We start from the raw sequence: 14,303 nt of genomic DNA on the forward strand, positions 1-14,303 counted from the left end.
GAACATGACTATCAAGAGAAAAGTAATTCATCAATGACGTTTTTCACCATAAAAAGCGCGAACTGCTTTATTGTAATGCCTGCTGCCGACATTTATTGATTTGGGATGCGTGCCCTTAAGATGGCAGCTTTGGAGATTCTGGGAAACAGTGATCCCGGCACGCAAGTCGCCGAGGAGACAACCCAGTCTTTAGAAAATCTCCAGAAAGGAACAGTGTGAGGGAGCCCCCGTGAAGCTCAGGCCCCCTTCTCCAATATCCAACACGTCATGACTGGCCACAAAGAGCCGGCGGCTAGAAAGGACGTTAGAAGAGGGAGGCGGGGGGGGGGGGGGGGGGGCGCTTGTCAATGTCATTGAAGAAGTCAAACGTTGCCGGCTGGCTTTCTGTCTTGCGCTTCCCTTCATTTATGCGGTGGAACACTTGATTCAAGGCTGCTATGACTTCTTCAAGGTCTACAAAGCCATTGTTATTTTGGGAGGTGTACTTTTGGATTTTTTTGAGCAGCAGGATAATGATGCTCAGCCTCTGGATGGGGCGGAACATCACTTCAGCCAGGGTCTGCCTTCCATGCTCGGGCTTCGTCTGGCACCTCTTGAGGAAGGCGTGAAGCCGGGGCCGCTGCCGGCCACATATGGCCAGTGTTCCCGTACGTACTCAAAGTTGTTGGCGAAGGACGGATACGCCTTGGCAGAGGCCTCTTGGTGAGCCAGAACAGCCTCGCCCACTGGCAGGTCCTTCGAGCAGGACCATACCGGCATGTCCTGCAGCCGCAACTGCAGGCTGCGGTGCACCTCGTAGATGAGCGGCAGATGCACCAAGCTCAGCCGCACCTTGGCCGAGTCCATCATCGGCTCTCCCCGCGCCACCTTTGCATAGTCGAGCTCGCCTGCTCGGGTAGGCGCGAGCTTTTCTAGCGCTCTAGTCATCCCTGACAGGCGTAACTTGCAGTGATTGCCAACACTCTTGCAGGGGGCCGTGCTCCCAGCGCTGCGTGCTAACGAACCGCACTTCTTTGGCCCGGGGCCTTGCTATTCGACCCCCCCCCCCCCCCCCCCCGTGAGTGGGTGTGCGTGCGTGTGTTTCAACAGAACTATCAACAAACAAAAAGTTAAATACTGACTATTTTTATCATAAAGAACTTACACTGTGATTAAGATACTATCTCTGTTGTCACGCCTCCTGCCTTCTACTACTCATTTAGGTGGGTGCTCTGAAGATGGCAGGTTTGGAGATTCAGGAAAACGGTGGTCCAGGCACGTAAGTCACCGAGGTAGTCAACAAGACAATCCAGTCTAGAAAATCTTTAGAGAGGAACAGTGCGGTGGAGTCCCCCTTGCAAATGCCCCCTTCTAGAATCTCCACCATGTCCAGGCTGGTTACAGAGCACCTGTGACCAGAGAGGACCTTGGGAGGGCACTTGTCGATGTCACTGAAGATTTCAAACACTGCCACTCGGTTTTCCATCTTTCGCTTCCCTTCACTGGTGTGAAGCATCACTTCACTTTTGTTCAAGGCTGCTATGGATTTTTCCGGTTCTTCAAAGTTCTCTTGCATTTCTTTGAGCAGCAGGATGCATGCTGCTCAAACTCTGGATGGAGCGGATCATCAGCCCAGTCAGGGTCTGCATTCCACATTTAGGCTTTCGCACCTCTTGGGGAAGGCGTAGAATTGCGGCCAATGCCGGTCGCACATGGCCAGTGTCTCCCGTACGTACTCAAAGTAGTTGATGAAGAGCGGGTAGGGCTTGACAGAGGCCTCGTAGTGGGCCAGCACAGTCTCGATCACTGAGAGTTCCTCCAAGCAGGACCATACCATGTCCTGCAGCCACAACCGCAGGCGGCGGTGTACCTCGTAGATGGGCGGCATGTAACAAAAGATGAGCTGCACCTCGTCCGAGTCCACCATCGGCTCAACCTGCATCATCACACTGCTCGCGTCCTCCAGGGGGTCCTTGAACAGCGTCAAAATGTGTGCAGGATGGCCACATATATATAGTTTGTCTCACCTGCAGGAATTGACTGTATCAATCAGAAAAGCTTATCGGCGTCTAAACCGCAGCATTACGGGGTACGTGGTAGTGCAAGTCTTCTTCTTCCTTCACATCTTATTAACGGATACCAATTTGTAAACCAATATAATAAGTACAAAAAGATCACTTCCGGTGTACTGCGACATTGTATTATTGGACCCCTATTATATGTGCTTTATAGTAATGACGCTTTTTCTGCTTCATGTGGCTGCATATTTATTTATTTATTTATTTATTTATTTATTTATTTATTTATTTATTTATTTATTTATTTATTTATTTATTTATTTATTTATTTATTTATTTATTTATTTATTTATTTATTTATTTATCCCGCCGGGGTGGCGCAGTGGTTACGGCGTTAGACTACTGTTCCCAAGGATGCGGGATTGAATCCCGGCCTCGGCGGCAGTTTTTCGATGGAGGCGAAAAGCAAGGTGCCCGTGTGCTGTGCGATGTCGGTGTACGTTAAAGAACCCCAGATGGTCGAAATTTCCGGAGTCCTCCACTACGGCGTCTCTCATAGCCTGAGTCGCTTTGGGACGTTAAACCCCACAAAAACAAAACAAAAATTATTTATTTGATACCTCAAAGGCCCCTTGTATGGGGCATTACATGAGGGATGGGCATGAGAGTTAAACAACAATGGTCTTCATAGCGTTCTTAAAATGGATGGCGTTGAATGATGCACGGCGTCCTGTGGTAGATCATTCCAGTCCCGGGATGACGTGACGAAAAAGATCGATAATGAGCGGTAGTTCTTGCGGAGGGGGCGTAGACGTATGGTCTTATCGTGGGTTCGGTACTCTGATGGTAGTGCTGTTTTTGAGAGGAGCAAAATTCTGATAATTTATCGCTATTTATCATCAATTAAAACCTGGTCTGAAGGAAATTACCTATGGTTGAGTACAAAAAAAAAAAAAAAAAAACACAAGCTATTACTTTTCGAACTAAGGACGCATAGGTAAACCTCCTAGGCAAAATGCCTTTAAGCGACATGGTGTGGTTTGGGGGGTTTAACGTCCCAAAGCGACTTAAGCTATGAGAGTCGGAGGACTCCGGAAATTTAGACCACCTGGCTTTTTTTTTTTATTTAACGTGCACTGAAATCGCACAGCACACGGGCGCCTTGCTTTTCGCCTCCATCGAAAAGCGACCGCCGAGATCGGGATTCGATCCCGCATCCTGGGGAACAGTAGTAGAGCGCCCTGACCACTGCGCCATTCCGGCGGGGCGCTCTAAGCGACAAATAATTAAGCTTTGTTAATGAAGTTGATACAGTTGATGAACCATTTTCGGAAACTCTTAATTAAGTGGAGCAAACATGTTGCTAAACTTTGCAACATACTTAAGGTTTGCAGGATACTCAACAGACACCGCCGCTTCTTTCCAACACTAGTTGAACGGCCGATTCATAAACCGCTATTTCTGTCGACCCTAAGCTAGTGTAATTTTCTGGTCAACTACATCAAAAGACAACATAGAGAAACTTAAAACCTGATAGTAGCATGCCTTGCGTGTCATTGCTTGTTTCATGTCAGGCGCATGCTTGGTGGTGGTGGTGGAACTCCTTTATTACGCCCAAAAACAGAAGACCAGCCAAAGGGCCGGTTGGGCTGGCTTAGAGGAGGTCGGCGGGGATCCCTTGGGATGTCGCGGCCTCCACAGCGCGCTGGATAAGCCGGCGTTGGTCTGCTGGCCCGGAAGTACGCAGGAGAGACTCCCCGAGTCTCTGGGGTGTTTAAGTTGTCTTTGTTGTAGTATGTACATGTTCAAGCCATGTGTATGTGAGCGGCCGGAGTTGCCTCTGACTACTGCTTGCGTTATACGCTTCTTTCCGTGAAATCCATATGCTTTTTTCATATCACATATACATACAATCTGCTTCTCTTCTAAATAGCCGTGCGCTCGTCGATACTTGCCCGGAAAAGATGTCGATACGAGCGATTCATTCACATTTCCTTGTGGAATTGCATTCCCTTGTGGCCAACGTCTCATGGTTACTGGCATATTTGTGCTTGTATTTTCTGTGTTCTTTGTGCCTCATTATCTCTCGCTTGTTTTTCTGACGTGCTGTAATTTGCCATGAAATGCTTTTCAGTTCTAAATGAATTCAAAGCTGTGTGACAGGCTTTCCAAACCTAAGCGTGTTAATCTGAATGTGTTCCAGAAAATGAGTTTTCAGTTTTATTAGGTTTAGAATTTAGTGTTTCAGATTGACTGTTTCTAATGTATTTACAGCTGAATGCACTTTTATCTCAAGTGTTTTGTTCTGGGATTGGGGTTGGGGGGTTTACCGTCCCAAAGCAACTCAGGCTACGGGGAACGCCGTAGTGGAGAGCTCCGGAGATATAGACCACCTGGGGTTCTTTAAAGTGCGCTGGCATTGCAAAACACATGTGCGCCTTGCTTTTCGCCTCCATCGAGAAGTGACCACAGCAGCCGGGATTCGATCCCGCATCCTTGGGCATGGAAGTCGAGCGCCCTAACCACTGCACCACCACGGCGGGGCCGCTTTGTTCTGTATACAGCTGATTTGGGTCTACGAACTAAAGTGTGCAAACTTAAATCCGGTATAATGTCGCTTCTTGTACTATACTAGAACTGCTGCTAAAACTGTACATATCTTCGTTAAGGCGCAGTTAGGCAGCTTTATCTCCACCCCTTTTTCTCACTGAGGAATAAAAAAATGGAGGACTCCAATGAAGTCCCCTAAGGAGCGGAAATGGCGAAAGCCACTTTTTCCCTAACTGCATCGTCATTATCATCGATACTATCGCTACTACCAGCATTATCATTATCTTCAAAGTCAACCGTCATTGCCATCGCTACAGTCATCATTATCATTTTCACTAACTTCAGAATCATTGTCGTCGCTGCTATTATCATTATCCTGGCATGTATTTCGCAGTGATGATGTAGGTCAAGCAGGAGCAGTTCTATGGCAACTTCGTCGGAAGCCTACTGCTTTTCGAAACCCGCGCGGTGGTGCTACGGACAAAGCTTTGGTTGACGAAGTTATACTGATAGATTGCAGGCAGAACAGACCTGATGTGTGCGGTGTGCCAGCAAACAAAATAGACCACAGAACACGTTATTTTTTCTATTTTTTTTTTTTGCACATGAAGGCGATTGTTTGACGGATGAAGTACGTGCGATTTTACATAGAAGGAACCGAAGTTAAGCGACTTGCATTCCTCGCATCGACATCTGCTATATACTAGCTGTATTCGGAAGCATGGCTGTCTGAGCCGGCCCGAAAACGAAGACCGCGCTGTGAGGAAGCGTGATTCCGCTTCCTCAACGATGGGGTCCTCTGAGCAGCGTCATTTGGCGACAAATAGCGGAAATATTATCAAAACGAATAAGAGAGCGTTTAAAGCCCGCCATTCCCGTCGCTTCTGTGGCGCACCGTTTGCCAATGCGCCACAGAAGCGACGGGAATGTTTGAGGTGTCAACTACTTTGTCACTTCGATGGTGGACCGCGTGGTCTTTCGTGAAATTATTCAGGCAGCACGTATGCACCCGATTTGCAAATTTAGCCCTGAGGCCACGGTGCTCGGGTCTAAAATAAATCCAAAACCAGTTACCGCTCTTTTTAAATACTTTGGACGTTCTTAGAAAACCTCCCGGTATACTTCCGAACTAGAACCGACTGTTACATTTTGTACGGGTTACGGTTGCCGAGATGTGTACATATATAAATAGTTAGCGTCCATCGACAACAGTGAGGCGCAGTGCTGCCATTAGCAGTCGCAGGGAGCGTCCATTTCCACGGTGGAATTCTCTGGCATCAAGCATGAATAGTTTTTAACCTTGTTTTATATATAAATGATTTCTTCACTGGCCTTGATGATGTGCGCCAGGATCAATGTGACCGTAATCGCATATGCAGACGATATTTCTGAAGTCGCGATTCTACGAATACGTCAGACTCAAAAAAGCTGTGGTAGGCTTAGTAGTATCGACGACACGGAACATGGCTGGCATCAGGATGCACTGAAAAAAGTGTTCACTATAGTTGATCAGTGCACTGTTGTCCTTTTTCTCCTAGAGGAAAATAAAAACAATTAGAATTTTAGAACAATTAAAGGGACGCCTAAGCTTCATTTTAAGAGCAGACGGGATCGCGCCTTTAACACCTTCTTTTCGTTCCGAGATTTTTTTTTTTTTTTTAATGTTGTCTTTTTAGACTTGCTTTTCGCGGAAAGGAAGGCGCAGTATGTGTCTGACTTCTCGGTTGACACCTACATTTGCAACTATAATAGTACACCATTGAATGTGCATTTGTCGTCGGTTCGAGTCCCCATCGCAAACTAGTCCCCAACTTGACTGGCAAATGAATGATAAATGGGAAGCGAAATGTATACGACACCGTTAAAAGTTACGCCATAATCTTGATACGAAGTCCCGTGAGTAACTTTTTCGACACAATTTTTTTTTTTTTTTTTTTTTGTTTTGGTTTGCGCGACACCTTAACTCTGAGGTACGGCGACGGCTCTTCGGCTAAACAAATGACATTCGTTATCGCGTTAAAAAAAAAGTGAAGCCCGCATTTTTCGGAGGAATGTGGTGTGGAACTGGTCAAAACGTAAAAAATACAGAAAAAGCCAATTTGAATAAAGAAAAAGTGGGGACATCGATGACATTTCGTGCACCGATGTCGATGAGGGGAGAAAGCCTTCAGCAAAAACCAGTGGTGGCCAAAACACGTTGCCCAGTCACCACTGACGGTGGTGGTGGTAGAAACATTTACTGCCAGTATTACAGAGGGTGGGGGGTGTTGCCCCCTACATGGCATTTGAGAGCCCCCTCCATGTGCGGAGGGCCCTCTTACAAAGCAAAGGAAAGCCCTTGGAGGGCTATCCGAGCGAGAACGCATGCAGTAGTATCTTGCGCTGGTCCTTATAGGAGGTACTGGTGAGTAGCTTCTAGTAATCTAGAGCCACCTCTGGTGAAGGAGGATGAGGGAATGAGAAGCAGGTGAGTAATATGTGTAGAAAGTCGCCAAGTTTGTTACAGAGCTTGCAGGAAGAAGAAAACTGGTCATAAAAGGGGGCGTGGAGAAGGATGGGGTATGAGGCTGTGCGCGTTTGCAGCTTGCGCCAATGGGCAGCTCGTGTTATTGTAAGATTCGGGGCAGGGGGTGCGTAAGTCCTCCTATTTTCGCGGTGGTAGGTAAGGATGTCACGAAAGAACAGCAGGCACTCCCCGGCATCTGAGGAAGACTGTTCCTCCCCAGCCTGGAAAGTGAGACCTCGGGCCAGGGAGTGAGCCTCCTCATTACCGGGAAGGCCCGCCTGCGCAGGTGTCCATATAAGGGTGACAGATTGTCGGGGTTGCCAAAAACGCAAAAGGCGGTGGGTGTTGGATGACACCAAACCATTGGCAAAGTTCAGGATAGCTGTTTTGAAATCCGAAATTATTTTCGCTGCGGGTGTGGATGTCACGGCTAGCGCAATGGCTGCCTCCTCAGCCTCTGTTGTAGAATCGGTGAGAATTGAGCAAACAGAGAGAAGTTTTACATGATTGTTAGTAACTGCTAGTACCTTACGATGGGTGTTTGCATAGGTGGCTGCATCTGCATATGCTACACTGGGGTCTTCTCCATATTGTCTGCAAGGCTTGCGCCCTGGCTGTTCTATGTTTCCCATCCCGTTCTGGGTTCATGTTTTTGGGAAGGGGAGGGGGGGCGGGTACCAAAATACTGGAGCGAATTGCAAGAGGTAGTGGGTGCCTTTAGATGGGAGTACTGTTGGGGATATGTGTAGAGAAGAGAGCAGTGCGCGACCTGCTGATGTACGCGAAAGGCGGGCCGTCTGGGCTGTCGGCTTGGCTTCACGGAGTTTTTCATACGTATTATGGGCCCCAAGTTTGAGTAAGCGGAGTGTTGAGGTGCTGGGAGGAAGGCGCAGGGCTGTTTTTGTACAACTGCGGAGTAAAGCGTTCACTCGATCACGTTCCTTGCTAGTGAGGGTAAGTACGGAAGAGCGTATGCGACTCTGCTGGTAACGTATGCTTGTGTGAGGCGAAGTGTATTTCCTTCATGAAGGCCTGTTTTCCAAGGTGCTACACGACGGATGAGTCGAGTAGTTTGATGAGCATGAGTCTGGACTGCTTTGATTACATCTCCATGTGCTCCATGGGAGTAGAGAGTCATTCCTAGTACTCTGATTTGAGTTACTACGGGAATCGGTTGTGTTCCGAGTGTCAGAGTGATAGGTGGGCTATCAATATGTGTGGATTTTGGTCGGTAAAGGAAGAGTTGAGATTTAGACGGTGAGCATGATAGGCCTCTCTCCTTCACGTAGTTGTCAATAGTGTTGAGGGCTATTTGGAGGTGAGTCTCTATGGTGGCGTCACTTCCTCGACATGCCCAGACAGTAATGTCATCCGCATAAAGGGCAAAATGTATGTCTGGAATCTCAGAAAGTGTTTTTGGGAGATGAATAATGGCAACGTTAAAGAGTGTCGGTGAAAGGACCGCTCCTTGGGGTGTTCCCCGAGCACCGAGCTTGATGTTTGGAAGCGTCGTATGAGGGCCCAGTGTGAGAGTCGCTGTTCGGTTGCCGAGGAAGCTAGGCCCTTATGTAGTTATACATGTGGCTGCCTACTTGTAGCGTTTGCAGATTATTAAGAATGGCAGAGTGTGTTACATTATCAAATGCTTTGGTGAGGTCCACTCCGAGAATGGCGCGTGTATCGCGAGTTTTTGAATCAAGGATATGGTGCTTTAGTTGTAGGAAAACATCTTGAGCGGCCAGACCCGGACGGAAACCAAACATGCAGTTGGGCAGGAGCTCTCGTTCCTCCAGAAAGCTGCTTAGTCGTGTATGAATGACATGCTCCATTAACTTTCCGACACAAGAAGTAAGGGAAATAGGTCGAAGATTGGTGGGGAGAAGCGGTTTGCCTGGTTTTGGTATAAATACCACTTTTGCCTCCTTCCACTCGGTCTCCTAATTCTGCTTGCAAGGAAACCGAAATAGATTCACCACAATCTCACTGTTCGGTTAAAACGGCTCGCCCAAACTCACCTTTAACTGAAGGTGACCTGCAAGGCCTTGTTGAAAAGTTAGAAGTTACCATAACAGAGAGGCTAGAAAGAAAGATCATCGAACGGTTTGAGACCAAGCTGGTAGAACGCTTAGAAGCTGTCTTATTTCAACGCATGGAGGGCATGCTAACACATGTAGTCAATGAATTCAGCAGGCGCCTCGACGCCACAGAAGAACGAACAACGCGACGCTTTGAGTATCTACAGGAGCGTATTACTACCCTCGACAGTCTCCAGTACAGACGTCGAAAGACAAAAGCTCCGGAGCATCACAACACATCTCTTACTCCTGCTGCACAAGAACACCCCATTCCCACCCAAGACATACTCCATATTCCCACTGTACAGGATCGTCCTCCTCCTGTTGCAGGTTCCATTATGCCTATAATCCATGATGGCGAAACCTAGTTCAATGATGGAAGTGGAAATGCCGGGATTTTGGCCAAAAACGCAAAGTACTTCAACAACATTGCGCAACCAGCCCTGACGTCTTGGCTCTGCAGGAACCCACCAATCCTATAACCCTCCCAGGTTATGTCCCATTACTTCCTCAATCAGCAACGCTATCCAAAGTTGCCTCTCTAATTAGACGCTCACTCCCTACTATAACTCATACGTTAGCCATACCAACTTCGAGCGTCTCTTCACGCTGGAAAAAAGAACTGCCAACAAGTGTCCTCTCCTGATTGTGGGTGATTTTAACGCACCGCATACAACATGGGAATACTCAAGTGATTCTCCAAAAGGATTCTCCAAAAGGCCGCAGAGTATGGCTCGCTGCGCAACAGGCAGGACTCTCTCTCATCACTGATCCGACTTACCCCACACGTATCGGCAATAGTGTGTGTAAAGACACCACACCAAATCTTACCTTCACTTACCGACTCCCAGCAGCTACTTGGTGTAACACCAAAGAGTGCTTAGGCAGTGACCACTGCATCCTTGAAATCCTTCTTAACACTCACCTTCCTCACCGTCTACCAGGGGATCCACTCTCACCAAGTGGGATTCATTTCGGAAATGCAGTCCTACCAGGACAGCTGCTCCAGTCACAAACATCGCTGCTTGGACTACACAATTACAGAAGGATGTCCAGGCAGTCACACGAAAACTTCCGATTGACTGCCCCAGTGACACTGTTGATGCTCGCCTCCTACATCTCTGGGAAGCTAAAGCCAGTCTTGAAAGACGCTGGCAATGTCAAAGATGGAACAGGACCCTCTGCCGCAGGCTGGGCCGACTAAACAAAGACGTAGAAACACACGTAGCTACGCTTTCGAGGCAAAACTGGGAATCCATATGCAATCGTCTTGATGGTAACATAAGCCTGCCTCAAACATGCAACCTCTTCCGACATCTCATAGACCCATCTCAATCTATGACACCACAGAGGCATAACCTCACAAAACTGATTCACACTTCCCCCACACCGCCATCACAGCTACTTGAGGACCTGAAGGATACACACTTTAAACCTTACCAACCAATGTTCTATCCGGAATGTAAAGGGCTCCCTAATGACCTTTTAAGTCTGCCTATCACTGAAGCAGAAGTAATGGCAGAACTTCAGAACCTGAATACCTCCTCAGCTCCCGGGTTAGACGGTATAACCAATAAAACTCGTGCGCAACTTAGACACCCCCTCCATAACCACCACTGACGGAGACGGGACTTTTTACGTTACGCACTAGAAGTTTCTGCGATTAGCAAATTGCCATTCATAGCGGTGCATTTCGTCGTTGAGTGCGCATCAGTGTCAGTTTTCGCCTGCGCTTTGCCTTCGCACCACGCGCCCGAAGTCACCGGCTGAACCCCGCTGTGGCGGCGGAACTTCCCTAGGAAAGAAATATCCTGCACCGATAATACAGAAAAAGCGAGGAGTCCTACATTTTTCTGCCCATCTCAGAATCACATTGCGTTTGCAGCGTATATTCGGCGTAGAATGATCCTCCCGACACCGCTTCAAATTGTTAGCGATGCTCCAACCCCCGACATGGCTATTCGCAGATTTTGATGGGTGCTAAAAACCCCTGTAGTGATCGGAATGAACCGACAACCTGCTGATGTAGCCTTTTTAAGCCTTATGTTTGTGTTTTGTTTTTCAGCCTATGTTATCCTTGAAATGTTGATAGTCGCTCTTTCCCTCCTGTGCACACTTCGTTCACCATGTATCAGACAACCTCAGCTAAATTTGTGACGACGACGCCATGGTCAGAGGAGGGCAACCCACCAGGACCCTCCGTTAAATTTCTCAGCATAATCGCGCTCGACTGGCGGTAAACCAGCCAAGTCAAGCCTTCTCTCGAGCAATATAACGAGACGGTATGGGCAGATGCACAGATTTATTTCCGAACACATTCACACATGCAACAGCACAGACATTAATATGCAGTCTTACATTGAGACTCATCTGCCACAGACATATCTCTCTTATATGGCACATATTTGAACATAGGAACTTCATACAAGGCGGAACACAAAATACCTCCGGCATTGGCCGCGTCCAAGCGGAGCGCTATGCATTTGTTCAACTACTACACAGTGCTGCCACTCATACGGTTCAACAGACAACTCCAAAAGCGCACTTCACTGGTCTAAAGGTACGGGTGGCCACATAAGCGCGTACACTCGTTTGCTCGTGTTTTGCTAAAAAATGCCACTTGAGATGAACCTGAGTTGCTAGGTTCAACGAAGTAAGAATCGGCAACCACTGTTAGATGGGTAGCGAAACAGTGTGATAGAAAAAGAAAATGTAAGGTAGTGTTACAAAAGAACAGCACATCTAGTCTTTATGTACATTGGTAATGTGTAATGAAGATTTTCTTTTGTTAACCTCTTGTCATAGGCGCATAGGTGAGATAAATTATGCAATGTGACATACAGGCCTTCATCACTCTTCGCATATGCACAAGAGGATGAATCAGAGGTTGCCAGGCATGCCTGGTGCCTCTCTGGGGGAGACAGCTGCTCATCTGACATCCTCCTTTTCTCACTAATAAGCGCCTTGCGTATAAACACTCTCGCCAAAATACCGAGCGGGCTATGTGGGAGCCAGAGGTGGACCCCCTTTCTGATTTGCGACCACAATGCCTGCTTCGGTTTCCCGCGATGCTGTACAATCACTTACGAGCTGTACCACACGCGGCAACGGCGCATCCCTTCCTACGCATTCTTGCGCAATCGTGTGCAGCGATGGCAGTGAAATGGCCATAGGAGTGCTGGACACCTGGACCGAATACCGGTGCGCGACGCCATTCGACCCGGTCGAGAATTAATGGTCCGCACGGCTCTAAAAATATGCTCGCGCTGCGAGATATCGCAAGCCCTTCCACCCAATACTGGCAGTACTCAACCACTCAAACGGCGCAAAACGTCTTCAACTTTTTACGCTCTCCCCGATTTGCACTAACGTCTCTTCTGGGCATAAACATGCAAGGAAAACAAACGGTCTAGACATTGGTTCCCGGTGTGCTAACTCGGTGTTCAGACGGTCTTCGCGTGTGCTACTGATCCCAGAGAATGAATGAAATCGCAGAAGAACGAGTGTGCGTGCGACCGCGCCCAGCAATTTTCTGCGTCGATGTTAGAGACGTAGTCCACCTGAACCGAATACGGTAACCTACTCACGCTGTTCACATTATGTGCTACTATCTAAGCGGGAAGTATTAGCAATGATCTCCCAGTAAATGTCTAAAAAAGAAAAAATGAAGGAAGAAACTAGAACGTTTCAACCGAGTGTGCCAACACCGCAGCCAAAGTGATTAATTGTGCCGCCAGCGTCGGTTTACGAACTTGGCACCCAGATTAGCCAGGAACACAGAAATGAAAGCGTAAGAACAAATATCTTTCCACTTTTTTTTTTTTTTTCGGCCAAATCAGAAGCCAGTGAGAGTAAATCAAAGACGCAAGGACAAAAATAAAGAGCGAAGAAATGACCGATCACTCCTTTCTGTGGCGGCGTTGCGGTTGAAAGGCTAAATGAAAAGGCCAAGAGCCGCCCGAAGCGTGTAAGGTGCCTAAACTGCTTCCTACTTTACAGCTGGCGTCACGCTGGTATCTGGAATGCAACAAGATTAATGATCTGGTCTTACACGTTTCGAAGAACAAGCAATTTGTGCCGACATTAACTGCCTTCAAAGTAAACTAAAGCAGAAGCTTCCGCAGCACTCGCAGCTTCATGAATGCCTGGAATATATATATATATATATATATATATATATATATATATATATATATATATATATATATATATATATATATATATATATATATATATAATTAAAAAAAAAAGACAAAGTACAATCCCAAATGCTTTCCTTGGCCTCGCCGACTGTTGGCTTCTTTCATTCATATATATATATATATATATATATATATATATATATATATATATATATATATATATATATATATACTCTGGGAGCACGTAAAATTGTTCGACATTTAATATCTGCGCTGCACTTAGCAGCTTTTCACCGCACGCACGACGCGGCGAACTCGCGAAGTCTGCTCGAATAACCTGCAGACTGCCGGCTGCCGAGTCATTCAGGGATACAAGAGAAAACGCTCGAAGGAAGTAAAGAAAAGGCGCTACTGGTCCTCGAGGTGTTCCCTCTTTTTCTTCAACCGAGGGAAAATAGTCATTAAGCTGAAGTCGGGCTTGGAGGAGTCGTGATTCCTTTGTGACGAATCGTAGACATAATTGAACACTGAAATTACCAAGATATTTTGTTTTCAATGGAGCTGTTATTTACATGCCAAATGATGGTAAAGTCTGAACACTCAAGGAAAGGCGAGCAGCACGTTCGCAAAGAGCAGGAAAGAAGCAATAAAAAAAAAAAATCTGTGCGACTAGAAGATTGGAAGGTAGACTTTCTCAATCTGCAGTTGCATGGTGTGCAGTTAAATTCTGGCAGGGCAGTAACCGCAACAGGAATTGCAATAGCGAGTTTTACAACACGGGGACCCTATCGGTAGGGGGATAGGGGAATAGCGAAACGTGAGTGCGCATGCCCAGAATGAAAGCCATACCCCCCGCCCTTTCAACGCAGCAATTTTGTGGCCCCGCAATTACCCTATCCCCATAACCTATAGGGTCCGTCTATATTAAAACACGCTAGTGACACAAAACTCGCACACAATTGGTTTCTTTTCCCCAATAATAAGAACCTTAAAAGACAAAGCTCTGACAGGGAAAGAAGGACAACAAACTTAA

This window comes from Amblyomma maculatum, chromosome 1, assembly GCF_055883805.1.
Source record: "Amblyomma maculatum isolate TAMU_Amacu chromosome 1, ASM5588380v1, whole genome shotgun sequence".
Lineage (NCBI taxonomy): Eukaryota > Metazoa > Arthropoda > Arachnida > Ixodida > Ixodidae > Amblyomma > Amblyomma maculatum.